We start from the raw sequence: 27,754 nt of genomic DNA, 5'->3' as shown, positions 1-27,754 counted from the left end.
GCCAAACTTAAACCTGCATCACTGCCTTCAGCTGGACCTTTGTGGAGTAAGGCCTCATAGAATCATAGAATTACCCAGGTTGGAAAAGACCTTGAAGATCATCAAGTCCAACCGCAGCCTAACCATGCACTAACATGGCAGGAAATCTTAGCCTTTGGGAAGACTAGTAGGAAGAGAACGTCATTCTGGTTTCATTTTTTCTGGGCAGACCTCAGACTTCATTGACCCAGAACTGTAGGTTGGTAAGGCTCCAAACAGAGGGGACCAAATCATATGAAAACTCTGATTTGGAGTGTTTCTATACCCATCCTCCTTTTGTGCAGCTGAGGAGTAGCGATCCAAGTTTTATCCTTGGCTCAGCAGGAAATAACTAAGAATAGCACGACTAGAAGTTAAACTTAGGGATGAGAGAAATTTATGTTCTATGCATAAAGTTTAGAGCATTTTCTCTTAAGTGTAATGGGGAAGTACAGGGAATAATCCACGTTTCACTTAGTTTGGGAATGCTTTTATGAAAGTCACTTGAGTTATATTAACATATTGCTGAAATACATTACTGCAGCACTTGGGATCTGAGGGCAGATGTGCTACAAAGTGTTAACCTTGCATGATCACCAGGGTAGACGAGTCCTTGGATTCATTAAATCGTGCTGAAGTTGGAGGATCTTAAGAAAATGAAATTAAATCATAACATACGCTTAAATAGGTATAGTTGCATAGGGATAGAATTAAATATGTGGGATATAATTTCTAAAAGGTATTTAACCTTGAAAGGCAGCAGGAAGGATGTGAGTGTGTATGGAGCCTGCTTGTGTGCCTGCTGGACGAGGGCAGCTTTTGGACTCTGTGGACACTTAGATCCCTCAGAAAAGCATTGTGTAATTCAAGGAGAACTTGCCATCGGTCTGGGCTTCTTTTCCCAGTTTGTTTTATCTTTGCAGAGAGCCTGTTGTGAACGTGTTAGTTTGTCAGTGAACAATAAGCTCGGAACAAAGGATCTGGTCTGTCTGAAGCACACTGGAGGGCCTGAATGCTGCTGTCACGAAGACTGAGAGGTGCGATAACAAGAAGAGCGGGTTAGACAGTGAAACAGTGTTTATATTTCTGTTTCTTTTATTGTCAGTTTCATTTTTCAATTACTGATATTAAGTCCCTACACAGATCGACCAGAAGGCAAAGATGATAATAGAACTGATAACGTGCTCCTGGAGGAGGAGTGCAAGAACTGTACTCATGCATATAATAACCAACTTGTCATTTACAGAGTAATTATAATGCAAGAGAACTTAACAGTATTAGAGTAGTTTTGCAGTACGTTTGTTTTTGTACATTAAAGCCTCCATGGTTTTAGAGCTCGGTGGCATTGTATGAAGTCTGACATCAGTGGTTCTCGAGCAGTTGTTTCCTGGCAGCTCTAGTGAGCATAAAAACACACCTCTGTGGATTGTAACACTGCAAAGTCAATTGGATATGTTGGAAAGCTACAAAACGGCACTGTGATAACTGTGTGTCATTTATTTGTGGCATTGCTTTCCGCCTAGAGAATTTAATTTGGAAATTGTCAGCCTAAGGTGAAATGCCAATAATAGAAGTTTATAAGTGTAGAGAATCTCTCTGATTGCATGAAAGGAAATGGAGGTAGAGCAATGGTGGAAGGTGGAAATGCCTGCAAGAGAAAAACCTTTGAAGGACTTGCATGGCAAAAACCTAATTGGATCTATTTTTTCCCCAAAAGCGTTATGATGGATGCCAGAGAAAGCTGTACGAAATCTGGTGTCCAGATGCATTTGTTTCTTATGGCTAAATGTAAAACTCTCATTGACAGCTGGTGTCTGCAAATGATTCCAGGAAACAGATGATAGCAATGAATTACCACTGAGGAAATCAGCATGACAGCCAGATAGCAGAACTGCTTTGCATGGGACCCCTAGCCCTGCCCCACAGCTTCTGATCTCACAGCAGAGAGCAGCACATCGCACGTGGGTGATAGCTCCCCTCAACTAACAACAAGTATTTGGGCAGAGATCTGAGGTAATTTGGGCCAATTCCTGTTGGTTTCAGTAGCTGGGAGCGTGGCCCAATTAAGAACTGTAGGATTTAGCAAGTCGCTCTGTGTGGGTTTGAGCTGAGAATTTATAGTTGATTTGCAGAACAGTCTGGATGTTTTTATCACAGACCGATAAATCTGTGTGTATGTGTGTGGGTGGGAGGGAAAGGAAAAAGTGCAAGCTGCAGAGAGAGATCATTTTCCCAACAAGATGTAAAGGGAATTAGCTGTGTTCATCATTAGTACCATCAGGCTTCTCCGTTATCAAGAGTCAGTGAGAGTAATGAGTTGCACAGATAGAGTTCCACCATGGAGAGCCTAATAGGATAGCCTTCCCTCATCCCTCTGTTTCTTACCTCTTATTAGGTATTTATAAATGTTTATTAGATCTGTTCTCAAGAATTTGTCCTTTTTTATGCTTCTTCAAGACCAGTAGGTCTACTGGCCTGCCCCATGTCCTTCCTGCAATAGTCTCCATCCACTTACAGAGTGTGCTACTCTATTTCTAACAACTCCTTCGTCGCTCCTTTTGGATCTGAGGGCTGCATTTCTCCTCTTCAGTCTTTTACTTTATGCCTAAAATGAGTGCTGCTCCCTCCTGGTAAGAACATTTGCAGGCAGCATGGGTTGTGAATGGCTCTTTGATGCCAGCAGCAGCCCCTCCTGCTGTTTGCGTGGCAGGACCATTTAGTCCAGGTGGCTATTTGCAGTGAACTGATCTCAGCTTTAACTATGGTTATGTTTGCTCCTTGCTTCCATCTTCCATTGTCTCAGTCCTGGATATTTCCCATGATTGAAGAACTTAAGGCTTATTTCTTGCTCTGAGCAAATCCCATCTAGCTGCCGCCTGTGCCTGCCATCATCTGCTGAATCTCTATTTCTTCCTCTCCTTTCTCCATGCTTCACTTTCTTTTCCTAAGGCCATTGATTTATGAACCAGATCCTTAGGTCTTGCATTTTGGGTACTGAAACAACCTCCCTTGGGCCCCATGCACTTTCACACTTCTCTTTTCCACAGAGTTGGCATTTATACCCGTCTGGGGCTTTTTTTCTTCCGATGAGCCATGCAGTGGTTCTGTTGTATCCAGGTGGTATCAATGCAAACAGATCAGAGACATGAGGCTTTTTTAGGCAACAAGACATGTAAAAATCCCACCATAAGCAGCACATTGTCAGCAGATCAGGGAGTGTGACGAGCACTGCAGCAGTGTTTCACATCCACACAGTTATTGTGAAATCCAGCCATGCTTTCACTAGATGCTCTGCGGTATCTTAGAGCTGACACAGGCTCTGCTTGGGAAAGCTGCTGCAGTTACTACACAACAGGAGATCCTGAGACATCCATGGGACATGTTGTGTGTTGTAAGGCAGATGTTTGGAGCCAGTCATTCTTGTGGGACTATGTGTGCAAATAAGGTGGCAGGCAAGGGCTGGGGCAAGTACAGCTTTACCTGTTACCTATGGTTTCTGCAAAGAGTATGCAAGTGCCAGTGAAAGCATGTTTCCCAAATGTATGGGAAGAAGAAAGGTGATGGTGGAGTGCACGATTAAATCATCTTCCTCTAGTAGTAGTAGGAAGGTTGGGAGTAGTTGACCATAATATTACAGGTCAGAAATGTCATATGCAAAAACATGATGAAAAAATAGCACAAGTCTGACTGTCAGGAACAGGCCAGACAAAATGTCCTTTAGTGATGTGCCAGGGACAGATGGAAAGGAGCTAGATGTAAATATTCAGGAGGTAATGTGTCCTGCTGAAGAGCTGCAAATTTTTGAGGGTTTTCTTTAATCACTTGTGTAGCTATATTATATTGTTGCAGTGTATAGGAAATTGCGAGGTCTCAGTCTTCTATAGGTGGTTGCAGTCCCTCTGGAAGCTTGGCAAGCTGAGCATATAAGATCCATTCCCCTGAAGGTTTTCTAAAGAAATGGGCAGTTTTGTTCAGTATTTTCTGACTTTGCATCAACAGCAAGTTCCATGAATTCACTTTCTTCACTTCTCCTCTAGTTTTTTTACTTTCTCTCCATGCTTCTGTGTATTCTTGTGCAAAGTCCCAACCAGAATGCATTTAAACCAAGTTCGGGGGCTTCCTTCGTCCATATTGCTTGCACTATCAGTGTTATTCTGTATTATTTCAGCTTCCTTGAGGAAAGGAAGTCACTTTCTCTTTGCGTGTTCTCTGAATGAAGAGCAGCTCTTCTGCTGCTCACTACACAGCCCTTTTAATGAGAAAAATAAAAGTAAAAATAATCTTACTGTAATACGTTTAGGTGTTAGATTAGAGTGGAGGAACTGCTGAATCTTCCTGATAAGACAAAAAGGAAATCTCTACAAAAGACTCTCTGCAGTAGTGCAAAAAATGTAGAACGATGAGCCTAGGGGAGGGAATTGAAACGTGACATTTTTCACTTGCAGCCTATGGAAGTCCTTTACCAGCAGCAGGGTTTAAGGATAGCATAACTACAGGGTGAGTTTGACTATCATTAGTTGTCTTGAATGAATCCTACTGATTGCTCCAAGTTGTTCAAGCTCAGTGCACCTATTTTGCTTAAGGCGCCTCACCTGTAGAAAGTCTTCCCATGGCGTTTGTAAGCTCAGAGATACCTTGCTCCCATGATAGCTACACAGGGAAGATTTTCCTCCTACTGTGTAATGTGTAAGAAAAAACAATCCATCAGTTTCTTCATTAGCAGGCTGATAAATTTGCCTTTCTTAGTGCGAGATCTGAAAAAGTTAAAAATCTTTCTGGGAGAGAAGAAAAAAGGTGTATTGTGGCAGAGCAGCTTAGTCAGAAGATGGATGAGGAGATGGTGGCTTGATATTGATCTCCTTCTGTGAATTAGGTGGGCACTGTGTGATAAAACATACTTATTTCTCTAGGTGTCATCACACATTTCCGGAATACCCAACTTAGTTGATGTCCGCTCTGCCTTGTAAGTGAGGCTCGCTCTGACTTCGTATTGGGACTGTCTATCAGAAGAGTCAAATGGAGATGTTAAACTAACAAATGCAGCAGCACGAGGGTGCAAGCAATTAAGGCATTCTGTTTGACATATCAAGCCTGAGTTTCCATTTGAGGGAAATGTGTCTTTTCAGATTATGTTAGCTCAGCTTTAAATATCACAGATACAAATGATGCAGAAACCTCACGAGTTCAGTAGCTGTGCTGGTATTCAAAATAAAACCGTTTCATGCCTTTCTTGTGAACAAATTGGCACAACACCTGTCTGTCAATGCAGCTCCTGAGCCAAGAGGGAAGGAGGTGGCCCTATCTCATAGGTATGTTTTGCTCAGCTCTTTTCCCCTCACTTAGCTGTAGGGGTACCCAACTGGGTTTTACCCCATACACTGGCACCTCAGCACCCCAGGTAAGGGTAAGAAGCTGTAGAGCCTCTGTGCCTTGGTCAAGGCCTTGATGGGCAGGAAAGAAAACTGGTGCTACCACATAATGTATTTCTGTCTTCTTTGGTTGCTGTGTTCCCTAAGTAATACAGCAAGTGAATTGGCAATGGGGCCCTGGGAAATACATAAGGAGAACAACCTGATAGATGATGCTGTAGTTTGTGATCCTAATGGCAGTAAGTATTAATAAGAAGATGGCATCTTCAGCTGATCTGCTTCCTAAAAATCAGTAATAGGTGGCCTCTGTCATGTGCAGCATTTATCTGTGTTCCAGCTTACATCTCAGAACAAATTGTGATATCTGCAGATTGGGATGCATGAATGAGAGTTTCACACAAGTGTGTTGCTGTTCAGCAGATCCTCTCTCTTGCTGTTTTGTCAGTGCCTTTATTTATACGTGGCATATGGACCTGTTTTGTCATGCTTTTACAGCTGCTGACGGTAGTCATCCTTAGCCATGGGAAGTCATTGTCTTCTGTCATTTCTCATCTCTTTGGCTTTGTTGGAAGCCCTGTTTACACATAGCATGACTTGTGTCAATCTGAGGTAATAATTAGATTAGCTTATATGGCTGTAAAGCTGTTAGAGGTACAGGATCTTCATGAATTCTAAACCCAGTCATCATCTACACTCAAATATTCTTTATATTTAATGATACTGCATCAATTTTATTGTTTCTCTTTGCCAAGATGTGCTAGAGCAACCTCCTCAGCAGCCAATAATTCAGGCTGTGCTTATCTAAAGGTGTGGTGTTGGTGTTCTGCAGCAAGGTCCACAGGCTTCTAGAGAGACCAATGATAAACAGTCCCTGGAAAACAGATCAATAGCACAACTGGCTTTCACTCATGTCATTGATGTCAAGAATGAAAATTGCATCAGGAAAATAAAACAGAGAACTATGCTACTTGATGTTATATGCTTTGAAATCCAGGTTACCTCCCACATCTAGACAGTTATGTTTATGTATGTCCTCTTGCTTTTGCTGTTATTGCTTTTTTTTTTTTTTTTTTTCTTCCCAGTAATATTGCACATGAAAGATTGTTCTGCATTTATTTTTTGATTGCCACAACTGATGTGTTAAAGAAGATGAATGTTTTCTCCAGGAAAAAGTCCTTAATTGGCTTAGCAAAAATGTGCATCAGCAAAATCTTTTTCCTTCTCGTTTGCTGTCTGTCTGCATGTTTCAGCTCCTTTCTTGGGGCAAGAAATTTCTTGGTGGCACAGAGCAGTCTATTGTCCTGCCTCCCACTCTTAATTACTTACTTTTGATGCTTTTTAAATAGGTTTGCAAGAGCACATGCATTGGACTTAAGTAGCAGCTGTGGCAGAGCCATTGCTCTGCCTTCCTCCAGGAGCTCTCCTGCTTTTTGTGCAAGATGCATTCCTTGAAACAACTCCTTTGAAGGTCAGGGTGTTCTGATGTGCTTTTATCTTAATCATTTTTTCTACTTACATTGTGTATGTAGTTACCGCTCTTTGCTGACATGAAGTTCTTGCCACCAGTTGCATCAAACTTGCATGCAAAAAATAGGTAAAGGATAAGGTTTTCCAGTCAGTGAAATCATACAAACTATTGAAGGTGTTTACGAAAACACCTTTGAGTTAATCTGATTTTTACTAGCATTGAAAATTGTGTTGGTAATGGAAGAAAAAAGTTAGCAGCTGCTTTTGTAAATTAAAAAAGGCCCTTTGTATTTTGGAATCTGTCATATAGGTGAAAATATTCTTGTATTAAGCGCTTGCTGATAAGTAGGCATGTACTGCCTCTTCTCTGATAACAGGTTTTGCTCAAATGCTGATTCAGGTTTGCTAAGTCTTTAACTCAGCACTGGAGGCGATGAAATTACTTTGTCTTTTAACAAATTATTCAGAAACTTTGTATTAGATGGAGGACAGCCAAGTCTCTACTCTTGGCTACAAATAATCCCGACAGAAGCAGTACTCATGTGAGCCTTTCATATATTCAAGCTGCCAGGAAATAAAATCCCCTTCCATAGCATTAATGTCTCACTGCAGTGAACTTCTCTGCATGAATCCACAGGTGCATTTTGACAGCAGGAACAATCACGCCTACGTTAGACAGGAGAGTGTCTTCCTGCAGTATCTGTTGAGTATCTTGCTCCTCTCTGCCTGGTTACTGTGCAACCTGTGCCACAGAATCATAGAATGTATGTCACAGTACACTCACCCCTGTTCCATTCCAGGCAACGCTCCCTACTTGTGTTTCTACTGCATCAACATCACCTTGTCTCTCTGTTTGCCACTGCCTGCTTTGATGTAGGCCTCGTGATGAGTTCTCCATTTGAACCCAGATTAATGACTTTACACTGAGAGAGGAGATCAGAATTTCTTTTGGTTCTGGTATTGCCTACAGCTGTCTGCAAGAGCCCCGGAGTCTGGACTTCTCTTCTTGCAGTATCAGATATTAGGTATGTTCTTCATGTAGAACCTAATTTTCCATTTCTTGTATCAGAGTCACAATACAACCAACTATTGTTACCTCAATGATGTGTCGTAAATTTCAGAACTTGAAAAGAGGTTTCAAAGTAAAATAAGCTTTGACATCTTAAATTGGTATTTCTGCATAACCAAGTTGTATTAAAGTACTCCTTCTTGCAAACTAACATTGGGTTGTTCAGAGAGGGAGAATTAATGCTTAATAAAAGCAAGTCAGATTAATGAAAGTTTCTATTAATAGGAAATAAAACAGTTTTTAAAGCTGATTACTACATTTTAATGTAATGAAGTTTATTTATTTTATGGGATTATTAGTGTATTGCTGTTCTTACATCACTTGATTGCAGTTCCATAGTTTTAGCCACAGTGGGGTAAACTTAAAGTGGATTATAAATGTTTGGAATTGGTAAATGTGATTTAAACTGATTTCTGCTGCTTGAGAAAGCAAGCACCTGCATTGCTATAGTTCTAATAGTTTATGGGTTCTGTAATGCAGAGAGCTTCTCTATTTTATCAGTCATGCTAAACTAAGTTCCAAAGCAATCTCTGTCTGCTTTGATAGAATTGTTTTGCATGTCCTTTTCCCAAAAGCTCCTGAGAAATTGCAGATTATCAGACAGTTCTTCCCCAAAACAGACCCTGCACCCCCAGGTCCACCAGTGTTTTTCAGCAACGTTGAAACAAGTAGGAAACCCTTTAGGACTTAAATGCAAAGTCAAAAGCTTCAATAATTCTGAACTTTCCTTGAAGCCATCTACGTCTTCTTGTCTTCCAGAGGCACCTGGGTATGGCAGAGAGCCTGCGAGGTGGTTGTAGAGGGAGGAGGAAGCTCATGTTTTGCAAGTGGTACTGTAGAGTATGAGGTGTGACTTGGGAGAGTTCTGGGATTAATTCATGTCCTTGGAGTGGGAAAAGATTTTAAGATACAAGCTCTTGTTTGGCCTTGCAAAGCTTTCAGCCAACTGCCTGGTGGCACCCTCATGTACTTGGTGTAAACATTGCTCTGTTTCCCTAAGCAATGCAGATTGTTGTGTTTGGATATGTTTTTTGAATGTCTCTGCATTTCACCGCATCTTATGAGAATGTCTTCAGCATGGTAGATGTTTCATAACTACATAGCAACATAAAAGCCTTGTTTCTCAGCATTTCATACTTTAAAATGTTGTTCCAGCTGTCTTAAGGATCCTCAAAGCAGGTTTATGGGATTCTAGTAAGGTGTCACCAGCAGTAGTTTAAATAGAGGAAACATAAATTGAGAAAAAGCTGAGGAACTTCTTTATGTGCAGACTGTTTTCAAGGCAGAAATGTTAATAGGAGTTCTGTATATTCCTATTTCACACTCCTGCAGAATACTGAAGAGCCTTTCTTCCCCAAGTCTATTCAGCACTTTGTTCTCTTCCCTGCATTTTCTTCCTGTCAGAGAAATGTTATTTTTTGTTTCCTCTTGATATAGGGTAATTCTTACCTCTGTAAAGTTAGAGCAGAAATCAGCCCTCCTTTAATACTCAGCTTTTCTCCCTAAGACTAATTATTTCTTCTTTTGGATGCTCAGTAAAAGGAAATCTTTAGTCAGCTTGGAAAAAGAAAAAGTGATGAGTTTAGCACTAAAACAAGTGTATGGGTAACGTGGCAGTGAATGTGATTAGAAGTCCAAATACATTGGGCTTGAAATTTGTTATCAGTACTTCTCAGGCAAGTGGAAAAGAAGAGCTTTCCTGAGCTATGTTTCCTAAACTTCTTTGCTTCTACTGCTAAGTTTATGCATACAGAAGTAATTAGAATTGGGCTTAGTGGTGGTAATGAGTAGACTTGTTGGGATGTGTGCAGGGATGTCTGCAAGCATGTTGGAACTGACTACAGAACTATCTCATAGGCAGCATGCACCAGCTTCCTGCAAGAGTGCCTTGAACATACTTTAGAGGTCAAATACATTGAAGGGAGCTGCGTTCCCCTCATCCATAGTTGTGAGGGGCTGCTGTGGGCTGCGTCTTCCCTCTTCCAGTTGGCTTGCACAGCTTCATGCTCTCCAAATTCACATTTTATTTGAAGCATTGGATCAGGAATTTAGTATAAAAGGACAATTTTGTAATTAAAACAATTTCAAAGTCCCTCTGATATTATAGAGGTGGGAATTGCAGACTTGAAGCTATCGTGTATCACTTTATCTGTGTTTTCCTTTCTTATTCTTTGCTTAAACCTAATGTGATTAAGCTGTGTCACTGGACTAAAGTGCTGACTTGTGTGTAATTGATTGTTCTAGGCTGTGAACTAAAATCCATCATTTTGCATATCAACATTTGATGCAGCCATTCGGGCTTCTTTGTGACATGAGAAATATGTTGATGGCCAGTTATCTTCCTGTGTAAAATACCAGTTCCACTGTATAGAAACAATCCTGGCCTCCTCCACTTATCTCCAATCCATTAGATGTTTATAAGTATTGATAAGATCCCTGCTCAATCTTCTGTTTTCCAGGCTAAACAGCCCCAACCTTTCCTCGCATGGGAGGTGCTCCAGACCCTTTTTTGCTTCAGCAAAGTGGGGTATGACGTCTCAGTCTTTTACATTGCTTTAGGGGCTGAGTTGCCCAGTACAAACCAGCAGTGGAGCTAAGGGGATTCCCAGGGATGGACGTGGCTCTGGGCAGTGCTGAGCAGTTTGGCCCTTTGCTTATTTTGGAGGTTCTTGACCTCTCATACAGATTTGCAAACCATTTTGGAAGCCTCTTTATTAAGTGGTTCAAAGATCTGCATCTTCAATTTAGAACACAGTTTAAAAGCTTAGGTTTGAAAGGGGTTTACCAAATCATGTAGTTCTCCTAGAACCTCTTTGTTTACATCTGCTTTTGCCTCTTTGCTTTCTAATCTAGGGGCAGTTGCATAATCCAGTTAAGCAAGACGCTCTATAGGGAGTCATTCAGTGCTACCAGCGGGGATGTGTGGTTTCTGGACTGGTCAAGTCTGCATTTTGAGAATCTCATATGATAGAGAAAAAGTGTGAATTTCAGGGAGCAAAATGGTCAGAATAAATATGCAGCAGCTCTATGAAAGCCTCTTGGAGGGCAATTTCACACTGCTGCAATTTCAGTTTTGCCTAGAATTTTTCTGGAATAGCTTTCGACATCAAAAGCGCAGGAAAATGCATGGTTATCTATTTCAATGGGAAGCTTCCACCCTTCAAAAGGAGGCTGAGCCTTCAGTAATTTGATGCCAAATAAGCATGTAATTATTTATTTCAATATTAACTGTTGCACAAAAGCCCACTTTACTCCGAGGAGGACCATAAATCTGTGCTCTCAAATCCATAGCTTAGTGACTTGAGGAAAGCTGGAGCTGGCGAGCAGCCACATAGGTTGCAGCAGAACTCCTTTCTTAAGTTATTCCCATCCAAGCTAGGACAGGTTTATCAGTAATTTTTCTTCAATGAATTATACTCCCTTGCAAGCTACTAAAACCATTATTATTATTATTAACGATGAGATTTCAGTAGCATCTAAATTACTGTAGAAAGGAATTAGTTGCCTTAATCCAAGAAGCTGAAAACAGTAACAAACATTTGACTGAAGAGATTTGTTTCCTCTCTAATTCAGAAGCAACATCAGCTTTATTTGAGAAACTCATTGTAGGTGGTTCCTGTGTTTGAGAAGGTAGAATCAACTTCATGCGATGAAGCCACAGCTTTCCTGTGCTTCAACCTAAAGCATAGGCAGAAAGTCTCCATTTCTTAGAGAGTTCTCCATCCGGTACCAGACTGGTTAGCAGCTGCCTTGTGGGGGATCCACAAAGCTTGAAAGAAAAGACTAAGTAAAGCTTGAAGGAGATGAGGATCAGCAAGACCCAGTTAAGGAGAAGCTGGAAGAGAGGGAAAGCAGAACAGAAGGGCTACTGTTATGTGAAGCTCTCAGTCTGCCTGTGCCATCTGCACAAGCCTATCAGATCAGGAGCTTCCTTCGAAGCCTGGTGTCTGCAGTGCCAGGCAGTGTTCAGAGCAAGAAATCTCAGCTCTAGCTCAATAGCAGAGAAACTGCATCAGCATTAGATGCCATTTGAGGATTGTATTCCAAGCTGTCTCAGGTTGTATGTACTGCTATTGGAGTGGCACTGATGACTAATAGAGATGGTCAGATAATAGTCCATTTAACCTCTGTTATTCAATGGAGCCCTGGGTATTTCAATAAACATCTCAGGTAATGCTCATGTTCTCCCTAAGCCAACATGTCCTGTTTGGGTAAAATAGATTTATATGTGCAAGGCTATGTTAGCCGCTGTTGCCTGTGGAATGGCTGCTGGATTTGCCTTGTAAGTGCTTGTGATTACCCATAATCTGAAAGAAGCTGTAGGATATAGATTCCAAGTTTATTCTGTTGCACAAAACTGTTATTGAGCTAGAAGAAAAACTGTAAGCCCTGAAACCAGCCTCTTTGATGTCTGTTCTTTCCTCCTTGCCCTCAGACTCCCCTAGAAGTCCCCCAGTAATGTGCAATATGATTTTTCTTGCACTGTAAACAGTTGATTTTTTTTTTCCCCTTAGAAACAGTACATATAAATCACCTGGGCATGGCATTAAGCCTGCTTGGTGATTTCTTTGATGTTTGTTTATGCATTGCTTAGAATAATTAATCTAAACCTAGATCAAGTTTACAACAGTAAATGGCAAATTTAAATATGTTGGGCTTACCTTAATTGATTTGATTTACCAATATTAAAAGTTATTTGAGTCACTAGGTAGAACATAAACTTAGTGGCAGAAAAAAGCCCACTCTGACTCAGTTATTCTGGGCTGCTTCTGAAAGCTTTTGCTGCACGACCTGATTTTAAATGAGGAGAAGGCAGTGCTTCTTTCTCCTCCCTGCCCACTCTCTTCTCCTTAGTAGTCGTGAGAATCTTCAATCCAAAAGCCATGCTATGGGTGCTGGTAAGATTTCCTCAAGTATTTGAAGCCTGCAGAAAAGAGCAGCTACAAGCAAATCGGTTGGTGCATAGATAGGAAGTACTGCAGGAGGAATCCATTCTGCAACATGGCTGCTGGTGTTCAAGTGACCATGTGCAAAACTGGGTATCTTTGTAAGAGGGAGAGAGGGAACAGGAGGGTGGACTTCAGACAGTGAGTGATAGGGATGCCAGGAAGGCATGTCCTCAGTGGCCTATTGAAACTCACGTTGTCATCGTGTTAAATAATGGTATCACTCTGTGCAGTAGTAGATCACTGCAAGTACAGCATCCAGAGTAGTAATATTTATGTCCTGAAAGTTGTATCGTTGACCTGACTTTCCTACTTACATTGATTTTTTTGTCTTTTCTGCTTTTGGCAAGTGTTACTCAAATGGTGCAACCTTACATGGTTCATCTTTGAAGTTCAAAATTCAAGTGCTAGTACTCTCCTAGTGATCTTCTTGAGTCCTTTCCAAATGGAATGGTGATGGAGAATAACGTGCTGTAGAAGCAAATGGTTGTGTATTCGCTGGGAATAGCTCTGCTTTTCTGTGCTTAGGGTTAAGGGGCAGAGCTATAAAGTGAATTTTGTTTCTCTTTGTGGCCAGCAGTTGCAGCAGATTGTTGGAGATAAAATAGTGACAGGGTAGTAAAATCCCAGTAAGGTAATTGGTGAGGGATAACTTGTCGTTAACAAGTAATGTTGTGGTATACAGATATGAGCCTTGTCTTGTACAACAGGGAGAAATAAATAAAGAAGTACAGTACAGAAAGTAAAAAGGATCATTAACCAAAAGTCTTCACAAACACTGCAAAGCAGGGGAAGAAGAAAAAGTCAGTGAAAAAAGAAGGTGATTACTGAGAAGAGCAGGAGCATGCAGATGATCCTAACATGTTTCTAAGAAGGTGTAAGCTGCTGGCCTGGGACCTGAAGGAGCTAATCTTAGTTTCTGAACTCTCAGAGTTTTCAGGGTGACCTTGAGCACAGTGTTAAGTTTCTCCTGCTTCAGCATTTAATGATGAATCACCTCTCAGGAAGAGCTGTGAGCTGATGAATGATGATAGCAGGTCAGGAATTCTTCAGCTGAATGTTACCATCAAGAGGTTGCTGTGCCATCAGAATCCAAACTTCCAATGGGGATGTACCTCTTTTGGATTACAGTATGGCTTGCTGTCACATCAGGATTGTATTGGGCCAATTGAGAGAGCTCAGCTCAAATAGCCCCGACCCTTCTACAAGCTGGTGATGGTTGCGCTTCACTCTCACCCCAGGGTATGAATTTCTCTAGCACTGGATGAGTCCTCTGACCTGTGGCTTGTCTCGTGTCCATTTAATACAGAGTGATGCACGAGCATCTCCTGGGTGTTGTAGTAATCGAAAAAAGGTGCCAGGACTCTCTGGGCTTGTAGGGTCTGCACGTGAATGCTCTTGGTTTTCTTCCACTACCACACCAATTAACTAAGGCGTGATCAGTGGAGCTGTTAATTGGGAGCGGATCAGCTGGGTAAATTGGGCTGGTGACAGCTAAGGCACTGGAGCTTGACTATAGGCTTCTTCCCAGTGGGAGGGGAGAGCTGTTTGCTTGCCTTTTTCCTGTGTAGCTCTTTTTTCTTCTTTCCTTCTCTTCCCCTTTCCCTGTTTACTTGCCTGGATCTCCCACTGTACCCCTTCACCTTTGCCTTCAATAAAATGCAGAAAATATCTTTTTTTCTCCCTTATTCTTTTCTTGCCTGATTGCTCTTTTCCACTGTGTTCGTGCATTGAGGCAGGGCTTTGCTAGGAGCTAGAGCCAGCAGAAGCAGCAGTGATCAGGTGGGAGAAGGGAGGCAGGGAAGGGAAGGGGCATCATCTTTGGCAACAGAACTGATACATCATCTTATCTTGTCCTGCGGAGCCATACCTTGCCAATCACCCAATTAAATGGTGATGCTAGAAGGACATGGATGAAAGACAGAAGAATAACACTGGGAGCTAGAGGGGAAAAATATACCGTCCTGGAACAGGTCCAGCTCTATGCTGTAAAGACTTCATGCTTTGTAACCCTGGCATCACCTTCTGCAGTGAATGAATAATGAATTGCTTGCCATTTTGACAGTCTGTCCCAGATTTGGCTCACCCCACATTAGTTAACTAAAAGTCAAACCTCTAGAGCCAAGGTTCTTCTCTTGACTCCCTTTGCAGATGGGGGGGTAAAAAACAAAAAGGTAGCACATCTGGTAAGTGATTTATGCAGCCTGACTGGAGGTGCCAGCATGTTCTGGACAGGTGTAGGAGGAACTTCAGCCATTACCCTTGTCCAGGAAGACAGTGTTGCTGATGATTATGCATACAACTTTGTTTCACTGGTCTGGGCTTTATCTCAGGGGCTAGCCATATCATATTAAGCTACTCTCAATGCCTTCTTTTCTGCTCATCTTCACCCACAAGCCTTGGTACATGCTGAAGTGCTGTCCTCTGTCTGCTGGCAGCACTGGGACATAGGTGTTGAAACCCAGCCCTTGACACCCATGTCTGGTCTCCATAGGTGCAGAGTCCCTACTGTGATGGGTAGTTTTAGGTAGCTGAAAGTTTGAGGTGTGTCTGAGTGGATCATATTTGGTCAGCAAAGCTGAAAACTTGGGTTATAAATTTCTCTTTCATGTCATTTGAGATCGCAGGTGTACTTTTCTGTGATGATTATTTCAGGGTAGCCATACTGTTCCAGGGTTCTCCTGATTATCTGAGTATGTTTTATCCAAATCAGTTCCCATTTTGGCTGGTGCAAGTGTATGCAATAGAAGAAATAATGAGAATATAAGTGGAGAAGTGAGATACCTGCGTGAGAAATCTAGATGCAGTTGTGTTTTCAACAATATCTGTTCTGTTATGTGAGCAATGGCTTGATCTGCTATAGACTATGTTACGTTACCAGACCACTATACGAGTTTAGTGCTGGTAATGCACAGCAAAGTTTTGTTGAATGAGGGTTATTGCCAGTATAAAAGGAGGGGGGTGTGAATAAATGGTTAATAGCCCTGTTGTATGCTAAGCTTCTCATTGCCAAGGCTGCAGAGTGTTTAGAAGGCGAGCTTTTCCTTCTCAAATTATTTCTTAGAAACAGCAATACAAAGTTAGTACAGCTTGTTACAGGAAAACATAATTATCAGGGAGGTATTAGTGAGCTTGATGTAAATAAATAATTGAGATTCTGTTCTGAGTGTATAATATTTTTGATTGGATTATTGGCAGCTTGAGATATTCAGGCTTTTCATATGTATATTTGCATGTGTCATTCTGTTGTTGCAGATAAACAAGCATGGAGTTCTTTGCATATATAATAATGTTATTATCAGTTCTTTGATAAGGCTAAATGAAAGCACATTCTTTCTTTCCTCCTGATGCAGTTTGGCAGCCAAAACATTCTTTGGTTTAGACAACCTGAAAATAGTCTCTAGCAATTTCTGCAAAAGGAGAAGGGGAGATGAAGGTTAAAGGATGAAATGAACTGAGGGTTTAGGAAAACACCCAGCTCAGCATTGAGAGGGAGGAAAAAGAAGAGTAGGTTGGCAAGCGCTGGTGACTGATTCTCAGATTCCAGTTGGAAGAGCAATCTGCACGCTGGCTAAATTCTGTGCTAGCGCAGTGTAGGTAGGGCTTCAACTGAAGTTTTTTAATAGGACAAAGCAGAAATCCTTACATGAAACTGCAGTCAGAACTTCCAGTGTTTCATACTTCATCTTCAGTAGAGGTGGTAAAGCTCAGGATCTTCTGGATTCGGAAGGGATATGGGTACCACTACTCACACTGCCAACATGCAGTAAGAAAAGATGCAAGAGAAGCAAATGTCTATTCACAAATGTTCTGACTGAGTATTTTAAGTTTGGTTTGAAACTGTCTGTATGCATTAGGGAGATGAGACTGGTGATTAGCCCCGAGAGGCTTCTAAAGCATTCATGATGCTGAGGAGAGGAACATCCACGTAGCAGCCTTCGTTCTGTGTCACCTCAAGTTGTCTCACTGCTCACATACTGTCAGATAGCAGAGAGCTGAGTTCTTTGCAATTGCACCCACGGCAAGAACTCTGGAAGTGCAATGATGGGAGAGGATAAAGTTTGAAATCTTTAGCAATGAAATTAGATCGTGGAAGCAGGGGGGAGATAGAGTGGGCTAAGGAGCAGCAATGCTTAAATTAAGTAGATATTGATTTCACTGAGGTGAACATCAAGTTTTATCGATCAAAGAGATAAATATTGACTGAAACATCTTTGTGCTCCCTAACTGCGCTGTTGTTTTTCCTCTGGAACAGTTTTCCTTCTTCTCCCTCGTCCCTTTGCAGGGAATGGTATCTTTGCCTCAGCTGCTCTAAGTTCCCACTGTTCTGCAAACCCAGCATTGTTTCTCAGCTTCTGCTGTAAACATCAGAGACAGAAAAATGGCTGTGACTTTCATAAATCAATAAAGCCTACACCCAACAGCCATTAACAAACTAAAAAGGTGTTTGGAAATCCAAATAACTTCTTTCAATAACAAAAGCCTCTGCGGCACTTCAGTTATTTGAGCCCTATGACACAAAAAAACCCTTGAAACTATTTTGTAAGAAAGTGGTGATTTTTGGTTTTGAAGACAAATATATATATATATATATATTACTTCATTCCTAATGGAAAAACAGTCTCTGTGGTACTTTTTGGTGAAACAACTATTTTTTATTTTAACGTAATTATCGGTTTACAAGATGGAAACTTTGCAGATAGCGGAGAACTGAGTAGTTGAAGGGAAGGACCAGAGAGGAATGTATGGAAAAGAGAAAATAATGAAAGAATTCTTTGTGAGACACATAAGCTGCATAGGTGAATGGTGTCTTCATGTGACATGAGTCACATGAAGAGTTTCCTTCTCTGGAGATATTTAAGACCCGCCTGGACGACTACCTGTGTGACATGGTGTAGGGAGCCTGCTTTGGCAGGGGGGTTGGACTCGATGATCTCTAGAGGTCCCTTCCAACCCCTACAATTCTGTGATTCTGTGATGAAAACACATGGCAGTATCTTAATGTGATGAACACTCAGAAAGTTACAGCTTTAAAAGCAGTTATGTGACTGCAATATGCTCACCTGGGATTGCACACTTGATATCTAACGGAAGATTGCTATGGATGTATGTGAAAGAATATAATAGGAAGAGGGATTAACAAGAACAGTAACATGGAAAAGAGGAAGAAACCAATGATTGAGTTATTTCCAGGCAAATTGTTGCCTTTTGAAGCACCAAATCATTTTGGTTTCTGTCTGAAAGGACTGTCGTGTTGTGTTTTAAGTGGCCTTGAAATCTGAAGGCCTTGAAATCTGAAGGCGAGAATGCCGACTTCCCTCTGTGGTTCGGGTCGGAGCCATTTCTATTAGCCCAGTCCTGTCTCCAGCCGTCATGTCTGAAATCTCCAGGCTTTGGCAGCTTTGAGAAACGTATAGTGTGGGTTCAGACCTGCGTTGTGATAATTATAGAGAGAGATTTCACATGAAATTGCTTATTGGCTGATTTCACTGGAAGGAAGTGTAGAAAAATGACTCAGGTGGTAAAGATTGTGCTTAAACATAGCTCTGTGAGAGCATGGAGATGCTGTGTGCCACGTTAGTTCTGAGCTTACAAACCTTCTGCCCTCATTCCCACTTTTCAAGCTCTTTATTTGGATGGGATTTTTTGGTTCTGTTTATTAGACGATAATAGAGCTAAAATTCTGTTACCATGTGTGTAATGTGGCCTGGTGGGACAGTCCATTGAGCGTTGTACCTGCTTCAACAGACTGCACCTTCTGCTCAGACCTCTGGGCTGGATTAAGGGAAGTGACCTAATGAATCAGGGGCTGGGGAATGCATCAGGATTGCAATTAATGCTGTGAAAAGAGCTACGGTTTTAGCAGAATCACAGGGTCCTAAAACTGCTAAATTCCTGAAAAATAATGCTTCCCTCAAGTGTGGCCATGTGGTGATGTGAATGTTCCTCGCAGGTTTATCTCATAGCTACTTATTTTGTTGGCCTTGATCTCCAGCTATCTAAAACTTGTTTGTATTAGCAGGGGCATGGCTTGCTCCTTCTCCTTTTCAGTAGTCTTGTAAGTGTCAGGAAGAAGTATAGCATGGACAGAAAGTAAAAATGTAATGGAAGCAGAAGTGTCTAAACAAAATATCAGCACGGGGAAAAACAGTAAGATATATATTGGCATGGATCTTAAGCAGAGACACAATAGAAGACTGTTATGATATGCTATTATCAAGTATATTATAAGCTTCCCAGCAAATCAATAGACATTTGTGATTTTAATTAGCAATTTAGGCATTATTTTAAAGCAGTATTGAATAGCTTTCCATGCAGCCTAGCAAAGTAAAGAAAGATGAAACCCTTTCAGTTTAGGCATTGTTGTTTCAAAGGTAGCATGTTGAGATCATAGATACTTGGTTCTCTCTTTTCTCATAAACTGCTGCTTTGTGCATCACGTATAATTTTGGCTCTGTTTTGATATATTACAGCGCAAACAGTTTGAATGCGTAGCTGTAAGTTGAAATGTGGAAGTAATGGGAGGGATTGTTGAGAAGTTAAAATCGAGAGGGAGTGCCTTGCGTTAGTAAGTCAAACAAGATTTGACTCATAAACATGGCTGGTGTAAATCTGCAAGGAAAATTCAAATAGCACCTGGCTTTGAAAGTTTGAAATATCACATTAACTTTTTTGTTTCTTCCTGTTATCATTTGTAATCTCATAATATTGCGAGACCAGGAAAACAGACTTCAAACAAGAACATTTCCTTTGCTTGTGGTCCCTTTAGGGCCACAGAGCAATAAGAACCATTCCTGTGAGAAGTTCAATAGATTTTGCAGACCTAAAAGGGGAGTGAAGTAGTTCAAAACAGTGCTGAGCGAACAGCTGGCCTAGCCCTGCAGCCAGCCCTCTGTTGGCAGCTCTGTTCTGCTGGAGGTGAGCAGGCTGTGCCCTCAGATTCATTGGTGATAGTTGCATTTAGTGGCATTGGAGAGCTCTGCCTCCATGGCTGTGTACAGGGTTGGCTAAGCACTTCCAGCTCTTTCAAGCCTACAGAGATAGAGATTTTTTAACTGCACTTGACAAGAGAAGAGCAAAGTGCAATGTGATTTATCTAAACCAGGGTAATGCTTGCAATTAGGAAAAAGTGGCTAAGTTATGCCTTCTCTGTGCACTTACACTGACCAAACTTGGTGGGACACCTTGGAATTAGGATGGCTGTGAAAATGCTCTTGAAGTTTAGCAGAAATAGTTTAATACCATAGAAATGATATTTTGGATCTACCAAGTCACCAGTCGTATCGCTCTTTCTTATATTGTAGTAGTTTTCAGCTGAGGCTCTTAGGAAGAACAAACTCTATTTGAAGCTAATGGCTCCTTTTATCACTGTAAGTCACATACAGCTGAACATTAAGTGCTTTGATAAGACCATATGGCCCTCAGATCTATTCTTACAAATTGAAGAAATAAAACACAATCTCATATCTCATTCTCTGAAGCTGAGACAGCAGATATGTTGAAAATCTTATACTTTTTTTTTTCCTAAATGTTTTAAACTACAGTTTTAAACTACAGTTTCTCTCTTACTTACACCCTCTCCTTCAGGAAATCCTCTCTGAGATTTGGCAGTACTAATCTTCCTCATCCAATCTGCCCAACTTGATTCCTAGTGCTTAAGGACATGGTAGGAAGCCCAAGTTCAATGTGTCAGTTAGTGTGAAGTTACCCATTAAACAGTGCCATCGTATTCTTAGCATGAGGCATGCGTATCTGTACTGCAGTCTGATACAGTGACACAAGAAGGAAACAACAGTGAAAAACCATGTCATGCATGAGATGCAGTGAAATAGTGTTGTTGCAACACAGGATTGATCTTTGCAGTTGTGACACCAAAGAATCAGACTGTAAGCATTCATTAAAAACAAGCTTTATTAACCACTTTAAATGAGCAGATTTTTTGTGTTTTTGCACAACAGGTAACTTAGGAATCAGAATAGAAAGTTAAACCAGAACTCCCTATTTTACTCAACCTTGTGCAGACCAAGGTTGAATGAGGCCTCCTTTTTGGCTATTTCTATAACTCTCGGATCCATTAGGAAGAAAAGGATTTTCCCTTCTCTTGAAATAAATGACTCTCAGTGTCTTTTTTCCTAAGTTAATGTAAGCTGATGTATTCCGTTGCATTGCTAATGAATGCACTGCCTACCAGCAGAAGACATTTTATACATTGCTTTTGAGCATCCTCATCTAAGCTGCATTTGGAAGGTGAAGCCGGAATACTAAGTAGCTTTAGGAAAGCATGGTGTAAAGACACTAGTATTCTATTAAGTGACCTCATAATAATGACCAAAAAAAAAAAATGTTAGCAGGGGATTAAGTTAAAAGGTATCATGTATTTTTAATGGGCATAACTGTTTACTCTGCAAAACCGTAACTTAAGGAACGTATCTGAAAAAAAATCCCATTCTCTTGAAACATGAGTTGAAGTTTTTGGTTAGTGAGCGTAGATGTGAAGCAGATGTTTATTATTCATGAAGTAACACAGCAGTGATTCAACAGTCCTGTTGGGAAATCTCTTTGAATCTGGGAGAGGTATTTCCAGTGGGTAATTCTACCTATGCAGGAGGCCAAGACTTCTTGAAAACTCCCATTTCTCTCGTTTGTGAAAGCCAAAATACGTGACTCAAACTAAATGGGTGATTTTTCGATGACTGAAGACTGGAGTCATCTCCCTGGTGTGGCTTCTTATATTCGAAAGAATATAAGCTTTAAAAAGCTGTCAAGCAGATTTTCAAACAAGTCTTGAGTCCAGCTCTCTACCAATGTTACACTGCCTTCTTGTCAAACTTGATTTCTTTTTAGGTTGCTCCATAAGTAATGCTTCTTGTTTATTTCAATGGGAACTACAACAGATTGCAAGAGCATGATAATGCTGTTTGATAGAAGAAATTCTCAGCTACAAAATCCACATTAGCTATGTATTTTGGCCAGTAATGAGCCTGCATTCCATGCATAACAATCTGCATGGCTGTCCAGAGCATGACTTGTCTTCCACATGCTAAAATTAACCTCCTCGCTGTGCTTAAATCCAATGGATGCCATTTATTGCCATTTATTAATGGCAATTTATTAATGGCAATAAATAATAATTAAATAAATACCATTAATGCCATTTATTCTGTATGGAGGAATTCAGTGCTGCTCTTTTACTTCGTACACACTCCCACATCAGATGCCATTCTGTCAGACTGCCCCTCTGCTGCTGTCTGTCACACAGCAACAGCATAGAGTGGAATATTGACTGGAAGGTTCAGCCTCTACTGCTGTACTACCGATATGTGGGCAAACAGAATAAACTTCTGCATCACTTTTGGAGCATTACTTGTAGTTAAGAAGACTGCAGTTTGCTTGGCTAGGCAGCCTCACACTTCAGACTTCCTTGTCATTTTCCTGCTTAGTTTTGAGTTTCTAGGACTTCTTTCTTTGAACTTCCAGTTATCTCCTTGATGATAATGGAATTGCACCACATCATTAACTGTAAGACATTTGGCTGTATATGCTCAGGAGCTGTTTTCAATTTATTAATGATGCTCTAAAACATTATTTTTAATAGCATTGTGCACTTGGTTTGGAACACCGGTGGAATTGCAGCAGAGGCGAAGAGGATTTTGAAAGAAATAATCCCATAGTGTTTTGGTCCCCAAAAGTATCTCTTTTGTTAAACAGATGCACTCTTTTACTTGGAGCCACTGCGTAGGATAGATTTACTGCTGGAAACAGAGGATAATGTAACCATTGTTAAGTAATTCCCACATCTGAAGGAATAATGGTTAGAAATTATGTCTAAAATGCTTATGGTTTTGTTAGATTTACCTAAATGAACTCCCTGCAGCAGACAAGCATCAGACTTTGGAGGTACCCAGGCTCGTTGGTTCTTGTTTGAAGTGCTTCATGCACCTCCCAGCTGGGAGGGGACCAGAGGGGAGCCAAGTGATGTCCCAGGTCTGGACAGTGAAAACTTCATGGAAGAGAAATGTTAAAATGTTGATTTTTAGTATCCAAATTAAAGCTTCTGAGGTGAATTTAGTTCACCAAAACATTCTACAGAAAAGGTGAAAAGGCAGAAAACTCTGGTAAGTTTTACTTTTATAGTTATAAGGTGCGCTGCTCCTCTTTCTTTCTTTCCCATGCTTGTCAGTAAGCCCTCTATTTGTAACTTCTCTTTCATTTCCAACCTGAAACTGTTCCAGCAACTTTCTTGAGGGATTGAAAGTGAGGGAATTTAAAGAAAAGCTCTTGGTGGCTTCAAAGGAAAGGAAAAACCCATAAATAACATTCTCCTGCTATTGAAGTTGGAGGCAATTTCAAGAAATGCTTTGGATTTCTAATTAGCTTGCATCCTTTAAAAAGCAACACTTAGAAGGCTAAATCCAAAGTACATAAAAGGAAAGCATTCTTGTGAACCTTAGTCCTCAGAAAGAAAGCAGCTTTCACTCCATCTAAATTGCAAATCCTGACCCACTGCTCTTGTTTTCATTGTGCTTCTATATGTAATTGTGAAATATTAATTATAGCTTTGCCCACTGACTGAACAGCTTGCTTCAAAAGTAAGGGAATAAAACATCCTTACTGCAAACAAGCAAAACATTTCCTGTGATTGATCTCTTGTTTTAAATTAAGTGCTCTGTAAAGATGTCAGGATTGAATTCCAGGGATGGATCTCAAAACAACAGGATTTGTGACAGAATGGAAAATTCTCTTTTATAAGGACATTACCTGAGGTATAAGATCTTTTAAGGATAAGAAACAAGGAAAGGTGGGGGAAAAAACTAACAAAAAAAGAACAATTACTGAAAAAAAGAGCATGGATTGCATTGCAGTTGTTGTATCACTGGATTTTTCTTAATGGAGTGAATCTAATTAATGATAGGGAGATGACACTTTGGATTGCATTGGTTCTCCGTGTGTTACATGTATTCCTTGTGTAAAAGACATTGAGCTAATATATCATCAGCTGTGGCATCAGGTCATCTTCGCTCATGTTTAAAAATAAATTAATCTTGATTTATGGATTTTGGCTTATAGGAACAAAAAATGGCATTTTCCCTACTGGGAGCAGTTCTCATACTGGCGCAAATACTTGGCTGTTAGGGGATTGTCGTTCTGTTTCTTGGTGGTGGGGGGAAAACTGATTATTCCTTAACTGTGTGTCGGGAGTGTTTTTCCTTCATCCCACTAGAGAGGGGAGCAGATCTGCAACCCAAGGGCTGACTTTAGAGTGGGGAGCTGTACCTTCCCTAACAGTTGGGGCAGACTGCTCCCAGCTGCAGCACTGCAGTTTTTCTGACCCATTAATCTTCTTCCAGGGAGAAATGATGTTTTAATTGCTGCCTATGTATTTTTTTTTTTCCTGTCAGCTCTCCATAGGAAGCTGCTGCTGCTTTGCCCAAAGAATTTAAGTCCTCTGTGTAGAAGAGGGTCTTTGTTTTGTTATGATGATTCTTTAACTGCCCAGTGACAGATAGTGCTTCTCCTGCTGTTAGTGGCTAAGTGCCTCTGGTTGGTGTTGTGTTGTTAGTTCAGGTGCCAGCATGCTTAAGCAAATAAGCTCCGAGGGATCTGAGCTGCAAGAGAGGAGCTCAAGCATTTACATCTGTGTCACAGTAGATCTGCAAATATTAATTTGGATAATGAGAGTAATGTATGCGTGGGGAACGGGGCTTCTGCTGTCACATTTAAGGTTATATCGATGAAATATCCGGGTGAGTGTAGAATTACTGCTTTGATCCCAACACAAAATTTCTGATGTCTGAACAAGAAAATCATATTAAAAATCATTCAGTAACCAATGTTTTTGTTAATGGAAGAAGGAGGATCACTGAAGGTATTGGCCAGATTAAGGATCTCAGTGGGTGATGCTGCATCCCCAACTTTCCTTCTAGATATTTTTGATTCTGAAATGTGTGGGGTTTGTTTTTAATGTACAGTACAGGTATAGCTGAGACTCTGAGACTGCCATAAAAAGGCCACCGTGCTCAAACGCTGACGCCAGCTGACATGGAAAAGGTTTTTTAAAGCCAGGAGTTTGTGAGTTTTGTGGTAGCAAGACAGGAAATTCAAAGCTCTCTCTTCTAGGGAAAAAAAGACCCATTATACTTCTACCATTAATCATGCATGCAACAATGGACTATGGAAAGATAGAGAAAAAACTGGGGAGTGCCTTTCTGTTGAGTTGAGAGGTTTTGTGTGGTGATGCTTGTTATGCAAAGATAAAGCTAATTTCATTAAGCATCTTGCAGTCTGAGCAAGTGTTTGTAAATCTGCAGTGACAGTAAGCAAAGACATTAAACACACAAAACATTTTAATTAGAATGGGTTTCCTTTTTCTCAAAACCACATGCTAAATTTCTTTGCTTAACACTTACAGACCTTCAGTCTGTAATGAATTGGTAAAGCCATAGAAAAATGTCTTTGGAAGCTGCACAAGACATGACTCTGCCATCTGGTTTTGGATCACTTAGATAGAGGACATTTTGACATTGTCTCCCCAGATACTCAAAGGTCTTTTCTTCTTGTGCATGCACTCATTGACATACTTCTTAATGCACTTCGATTAGAAATCATTAATCCACACTGGGGTTAGAGCAGCGTCCCCAGTAACATCAGCAATACAGTTGCAGCTTAGTACCTAAATTTGACGATGCCTGTGTGATACATAGGACTATTGCTCTGAAACATAAGGATGTTTTCTTATAAAGTAACCCCACTGGCTGGTCACTGAAGTTCTTTCACAGAGAGAAATCTCTGAAGGAAAATGTGGTTTGTCAGGAGTGCAAGAATACTTCATGTAAGGAGTATCCCCCTCATAACTTCATTGGATGGAAGTGCTTTCAGAAACTTGCCAGGGATTGTTTAATAAAAGCACTTTAAGAACATGGAGCAATTGATGAGGCAGATGGATTAACAACGTGTGCAAATTTGCACTTGCATGCTAACTATATGCAAACATAGAATCATAGAATGACTCGTAGAATGGTTTGGAAGGGAACTTTCAGATCATCTAGTTCCAACCCCCATTAAATCAATTAAAATCCCCTAACAAATAAGGCTGTATTTCCACTCATATAAAGCCAATTATTACATACATTATGCTATGCTGAACGGTGAGTTTCCAGTCAGTTTCATACTGAATGTTGAATGCTTGTATTATTTGATGACCTGGACATTTCTGATAGTTTGTTGCCAGAACCATTAATAAGAGTCTGATGTTACTCAAAACTTCTAAGTTCTGTAGTATGAAAGCACTGTTTAGTACAAGAAGATAACCTCTCCTTACTGCAAACTGGAGCGATGACAACTTGAACTTAAATGTAAGGAAAATTTCATATCTCCTGATCTTGTCACAGCTACTTTTACAGCTTAAAGAAATTGTGTTGTTATTTTTTTCATATTCCTCTGAGGTTTTCTGTAGGATTCACAGATTCATGAACTCTTTACTTCTGCAAGCAAGTCCAGCTTGTGCATTTGAAGTCTGTAAGTTTGTAAGTAGCTGTCACCCTATACAAGTGTGTTCAGCCCTACTGCAATGACATATGTATGTTTGGGGTTTTTCCAGAGCTGCTGTGCTCAGAATCAGTGTGGTATTTTCACTGGTAAAAGAACACTAAAGGACTTTGTGGATTTTGTGGTACCGAATGTGCAGCCAAAATGTAAAGTGGTCTTTTGGAGTTGTGACTCATCAGTGAATGTGTGAAAAGTGGAAGAATATGGAGGCGATGAGTCACATTTGAAACTGAGATATGGCTTGCTAACACCTTTATACACATTCACCCACCTTTGCACATAAAAACAAGCTTTAAATCTCAAGAGCATCCAGGTCTTTGCTCCCATTGCTGGAGAGAAGTATTTTGCATCTGATACGTGTCCAGATAATATCTTGAGACAGTGACCTTCATTTGGATACTTTTTGCAGTTGAATGCTTCCATTACTCCTATAATACTTGCATATGCTCAATATACTTTCCCTCTATCTTTCTACAATGCTATTAATGATATTACATGTATTATACCCTAAGAACGAAAATTATCTGTCTGACTTCATAAGCTGATTTTCCACTTCTGCATCAAGGGTTCTTGAAACTCAAAGCTTGGGAGGTTTGCTCTTGGGCAAGTTAAATACGGGATAATAGATGGAAATATACAGTTGATTTTTACAGCAGCTGCATTTAACCCTTACTTTACATTTATTGGTAACTGGATTTATAAACACTGGAAGAATATCTCTACCATTTATTCAAATAAAACAACAATAGGGTGCAGCCCAGCTAAAGTAAATTGGCACACTTACGTTGGAATGGGTATATTTTACTTTGTGTATGTCTTAAGCTCTAATCTTTAGTTTAAACAATATTTAAACCCTTGGATTCCATTTCCTCATAGAAAAACTGAATCCTGTAAGATGAAATGTAATTGACAGAAGTGTTCTGAAGATCATGAGTATGAAATTGAGTCTTCTTATGTAGGCATTTCATAAATTCCATATGTAAATTGCATCTATCTGCTGTGGGAATAGATAAAATAGTGTGTGACCCTGAAGACTGTGCAGATGGCATGTTATAAAGAGTAAGCTGTACTGTTAAAAAAAAGAAATAATATATATATATATATGTATATATAATTTTAAGTAGAACATATGTCCAGTTGTGTACGCATAAAATTCTGATTAACAAGCCTAATGAGAGCATCTGCAAGTACTGGTGGGCATAGCACACATGCAAGATGAATAGATTCAATTCATCCTGACTAGAAATGTGTATGGAGGACATATCTTGGGGTATCTTAGATAGCAGAGGTACTACCGATAGATGTTTCATTGGAGGTGAAACATGGTGGAGGAGGGAAGG

General features: G+C 40.4%; 2 long non-coding RNA genes across 4 annotated transcripts in view; one reads left to right on the top strand and one right to left on the bottom strand.

Moving 5' to 3' along the window:
- LOC107315642 (uncharacterized) overlaps window positions 1–27,754 on the top strand; it is a 433,990-nt gene that overhangs the window by 191,830 nt on the left and 214,406 nt on the right. The window lies entirely within an intron of this gene.
- LOC107315648 (uncharacterized) lies at window positions 5,792–7,584 on the bottom strand. 2 transcript variants are annotated; one of them, XR_014948816.1, is made up of 4 exons: window positions 7,462–7,584; window positions 6,904–6,963; window positions 6,109–6,258; window positions 5,792–5,961 (listed from the first exon to the last, which is right to left on the bottom strand). It is a non-coding gene; the product is annotated as an uncharacterized LOC107315648 (long non-coding RNA). The 2 variants fall into 2 exon arrangements; XR_014948815.1 differs by lacking the exon at window positions 6,904–6,963.

Source organism: Coturnix japonica, chromosome 8 (assembly GCF_054131305.1).
Source record: "Coturnix japonica strain WE chromosome 8, WE-NBRP24, whole genome shotgun sequence".
Classification (NCBI taxonomy): Eukaryota; Metazoa; Chordata; class Aves; order Galliformes; family Phasianidae; genus Coturnix; species Coturnix japonica.
The sequence above is the reverse complement of the archived record's forward strand: the minus strand, read 5'-3'. Positions and strand labels throughout refer to the sequence as shown.